The following is a 5,333-nucleotide window of genomic DNA, read 5'->3' as shown; positions in this document are numbered from 1 at the left end:
CCCAGTTTTAGATTAAAAAAATAATAGTCCCTTAACTGAAATGGACTTTAAAGTGAGCTTATTAGCATGACAGCTAATTATAGAACTTCTTACTTCTAAAGATTGACAGAGAAAATTTATCGCATTTCTATTTCCTATGAGATAACACCTTGATCAAGAGCTAAGATGCCAATGTCAGACTTTAAGAGAAGGATTGGTAGATATTGTAGAGTTAGCGTCAACCTCTAACAAAGAAAACTCATCTAGTTTCCCACTTAAAGTCTAGCTTGAAATGCTTTATTCATTTAATCATTCTTCAAATCATCAAACATTGATCAAATTTGTCACTATTTGACAAGTGCTGTGCCAGGGCTTTCTGATGGATTGCCAGGTACAATATTCTTGAGGAGTTCCATATCAATACAATGATGATAACTTTTTAAGTACATAGGCTAACAAAAGACTTTTTATAATTTATGAATTCATGAATGTTAAAGTCTTAAAGTGCTATAAAAATGAAACCACATTAATTATATGTTTAACAAGTTTATTGGAAAGAGTAAAATTATATTTTCCTGGTAAACCTAGGCTATATGGTTAACACATATAGAATTGTTTTTATTCAGGGTTGCTCTAAAGAATATAACAGGGCTGTCCTGGTTATTTTCCATATGTTCCTCCAGATCCATTTTCCCATTTTTCATCCTATTTGCCTTGCTCTACACTGGAGGCTGACCTCTACAGACTATACTATCCAAGTCCTCTAGCTTCTGGCTGGGTTTGGCCTATAGGAGGTACCAAAAGAAGTTTAAAGAGTGGGAGAAAAAGAGGACAAGTGTTTATTTCCCAGTCCTTTGATGGGCCACATTTGGCAGTGGCTACGTTTCTCTGTTTATAGTCACAGCTTTTGTCAGAAATCCCCTTCCAAACTACAGCTCTTATTGGGTTCCATTAAAATCTCCTTTCCCCTGCTCCTTCAGGCTTAAGGCTTCTCATTGTTACTAGTCCTTAAGTGCTTTACCATTGTTAGTTGGTTCCCTTAACCCTTCCCACTATATATTTACCTCTGTAAATTATCCCTTTATTAATCTCTTTTCACCCTTTTGAGTGTGCCATCTTTAGTATTATAAGAAGAGGCAAACAATCAGCCAGTATGTAAGAACTGCCTGCTGGGCTGGCACTATTAAGGCATATAATACATGATCCTGCTCCAGAGACACTTACAGTCCACTAAAGGAGATAAAACCAACACATGTGAAGCAATTAGGAAACACTACACATTGGTATCCGAGAGACATTTGGTTTTTTGCCACTCGGCATCAATTCATTCTTCTGATAACCGTACCCTGATTCTCCTCTTCTATCGCTCTCAGTCAATGTCTTCTAGGTGGAGTGGACTCCACTCTCAACAACATGAGTAATCATTCCTCTGGCCACATGTCCTAATCAAAGCCAATAAAATATAAGGAGATTATTGCTGGCACTTCTGGGAAAGAGGCATGCACTCTTCCACTGAGATTGCTAACAGTAAGGATTATATGAACTGGAGCTGCCAGGAGCCACCATATGGAGCCTGAGAAAGAAGCCAACACAGAACACAGAGCCAAGAGATGAAGCAGAATAGAATTCTAATGACATTGCTTAAGCCCTTGGATCAAGCTATGCCTTAAGCTAAATATATCACTCCTTCTTTAGTTATATGTGCCAATAGCCAAAATATTCTTTTTTTTGCATAAGTCAGTTTAAGTTGTGTTTTTTATTTTGTCACCTGCAACTAAAATAGCTCTAACAATTCATAAATGGGTACTGGGAATGGGGATTAGTAACAGAAAGACAAACTGTTGAATCAGTTTATTCAGAGGAGGCTCCATCTATACTGGGCTGGGAATTCAATAGCAAAGTAGGAGGTTAAACTGGCACCTGTTGTATACTAGGATTCAGAAATGTGCCTATCAAGTATGAAATGTAAAAGGGCCAAATACTAGAGTACAGATACTAGAGTACATCAAGTATTACATGTTGGATTTTAGTTAGGTCCGGTGAGAAACACTCAGGTTTAGGATTGAGCCTTATTTATCTAAGGCAGAGAGAAAAAAAATACTGCTTTGTTATAAATGACCATTTTTGCTTATAGACTGCAATCGAATATGACAGAAACTTCAATAATCCGGAGCCATTAAGGGTGGAAAAGCCCCCAAAGAATGTTGATGCCAATGGAGGCAAGAAATGGAAAAGACTGGCACTTAGAAGAAATCTGAACACACCCAGTCCTCTCTCAAGAAATTCCTGCCTGCTTAGAAGGATAATTATCTCACTTTGCTCCTCCAGCCCCCTTGCAAAACCAGTGGCTATTGTTTCAAATTGTTCTCAGGGAGAAACCAAAATGGAGGTCATTAAGGGAGGAGATTACCAAGGCCTATTACCAAAACATAAAAATAGCCATACTGGAATCTAGATACAAAGACTGCAGTTTTACATGACCTCTGGCTTTGGAGTTTTTCCACCATGGAACTGGAGACATACAAATAGACTGCAAGCTTACTAAAAAGTAAAGGAAATTGTATTGTGAGAAAAACCTTAAATCTAGAGAACAAAACCGAGGCTAATTACCCCTGTAACAGGTAATGGAGAAGCCTGAGTAGCTTAATACAACGAATGTTTATTTTTCACTTTTGTAGAGTCCAATATCAGTATTCCTGATCAGCAGGTGGTCTTCTACAAGGTCATTTAGTTACTCAGACTCTTTCCATCTCATGGCTCTCTTTTTTTTTTTTTTTTTTTGCGGTACGCGGGCCTCTCACTGTTGTGGCCCCTCCCATTGCGGAGCACAGGCTCCGGACGCGCAGGCTCAGCGGCCATGGCTCACGGGCCCAGCCGCTCCGCGGCATGTGGGATCTTCCCAGACCGGGGCACGAACCCGTGTCCCCTACATCGGCAGGCGGACTGTCAACCACTGCGCCACCAGGGAAGCCCTCTCATGGCTCTCTTATGTATCCTCCAGGGTCTTAGAGTCCTTTCAGTGTAGCCACAGTGTAGCCATAGCAGGAAAAAGAGACCAGAGAAGGCTTACCTGGTTCTTAACCACATTGTTAAGTGATTCACATCACTTCCACTCATAGTTCAATGAGATAGTCATATGACTTTACCAAGATTAACAGGGATGCTGGGAAATATAGTCCCTGACTATATAGCTACTTCCTAGCAACAACTCTACGTAACAGAAGAGAATCCCAGCTGTTTGCTGGTGAAAGCTAGTTATCTCTGCCATAGCAAGTGATTTTTCAACACCCACTGTATCAAGAAGCAGAATGCTAAAGCGGTATGGTCCCTAGAAGGATTATCCTCCCCATTGTCCATTGCAGATATGGCATGGAAGAACAATGGATGAGAGATTCTCCAAAAGCAGAACATATGGCAGCCAGATGGGTTGAGCAAAGAACTTTTTCTTCTCTCATGGTAGGAAGCTGTTGCTATTCCTGTCCAGCAAGATACGATATATCCAATGAATTGGAGACCACTGTGTGTTTGCCATAGTCATTTTTCCAAATATAAGTTTTTTCTTTTTCTATTATAAATTAAGTACTTTGTAGCTAATTTTATCATGTAGCCTTAGGTTGCTAGATCATGAAGAACTATATTGCTACAAGCTGGGGAAACATGCTTTATCCTGCTATCTTGGACTTGAAGTTATCAGCAATAACTAGATGATCTTTGGATCATCTCTCTTTGGGGAGGAAGTGAGTACATTTGTGGTGGGAAAAAATATTGTTGCATTGAGTAGGCATAAACACTTTTAAAGGCATATGTAGAAGAGGAATGTTTGGGGACATCAACAGAACAAGGATCTGTTGTATGTCCCCTGCTTCCATTACCCAGGACATATCCACCTTTCCTCTGATAACCATAGTCCCATTTTCTAAAGTGGAATCATCTTTTTGTGCCATTCATGTGTTATTAAAAGACTCAACTTCTGGGATGGGCTTCTGATTCAGACCAGGCCAATCTGAGCATCTTTTCTGGGCAACAGTGATTGGTTTAGGAATGGACACAATTTTTGTGGGTAGTGAGGACAGTGTGAGCTTAGAGCTGCTGGTTGCTGATTTGTGGAGCCTGAGAATGAAGCCAACAGCAGAGGAAACAGCCAACATATCAGGGAGAATTCCAATCTTGATAACATAATTTGAACTTTTCATTCAATCTTGAACTTTTCAGTTATGTGAGCCAATAAATTGTCTTCCCTATTTAAGCCAATTTGAGTTGGATTTTATGTCACTTGCAACCACAGACCCTTACTGAATCAATACTAAGTTGTGTGAGGGTAGATCCATAAATAAATATACGTAGGAATAAGTGAACATGAATATTCTTGAGAGGCAGATCCAACTAAAATTGAAGGGGTAGATTGAGGAGTAGTTTATAGGGTAAGAGGGAACTAGATGGGGGCAGAAAAAAATCAGAAGAGTAAATTTAATGCACTAGAAAAATATAGCCATGAAATTATTGAAGCATGAAGAGATGTGCTAAAAGTAAAGATTTAGAATGATTATTCTCACAGGTGATTGGAACAGAGCCAGAAGGAAGTCAGAAATACCATCTACAACTGTTCTTCCTGCTCTTTGCACAGCATTCACACTGGCCTCTTTGCTTCCTACTAATTCAAACTCACCACTCTCCTGCCTCCAAACCTTTGCACTTCTTCTTGTCTCTGCTTGGAAAGTTCTTCCCCAAAACTTTTGCTTGGCTTTCTTCCTCATTTCATTCAGACCACTACTTAAACATAACTTCTCAAAGAGGCCCTTCTAGATCAACTTAGCTAAAATATAAACGCACTACTTCCACCTGCATCCTGTGTGTCCTTCTACTCTGCTTTGTCTCCACAGCACTTACTGCTACATGACATTATATTGTGTATCTATTTGTTTATGTAAATGTATAGTCTGTCTCCCCCACTGGAGGAATTGCAATGAGATTCCATGAGTGCAGGTACTTGTTTTATTCACTGATGTATACTTGGTAAGTACAACAGAGCCTGGCACATAGAAAGTCCCCAATGAAAGCTTGCTTGATGATGAATGAATGAGTGAAATGCAGTAAATGAGACGGGGAAAAAAATCACAAGGGGGTGAGCTAGTTTCTTAAATTCCTAGAACATTCCTATCATTTCAGCCAAAAACTCTTCTTAAAGCTCCCACTTTTGCTCCACCTCCGCAAGGGAAAGGGAATTAGGGAAGTTTACTACTGCTAAAGCAAGGACTTAAGATATTCTTCGTTCCCGGACGATTCTGGTAAGAATGCTATTTTCTCCTAAGTTACCCCGTTAAGAAGACACATCTCCAAATCCCAGACTGGACAGG

The sequence above is a fragment of the Physeter macrocephalus genome, chromosome 11 (genome assembly GCF_002837175.3).
Source record: "Physeter macrocephalus isolate SW-GA chromosome 11, ASM283717v5, whole genome shotgun sequence".
Classification (NCBI taxonomy): Eukaryota; Metazoa; Chordata; class Mammalia; order Artiodactyla; family Physeteridae; genus Physeter; species Physeter macrocephalus.
This window is presented reverse-complemented; position numbering follows the sequence as displayed.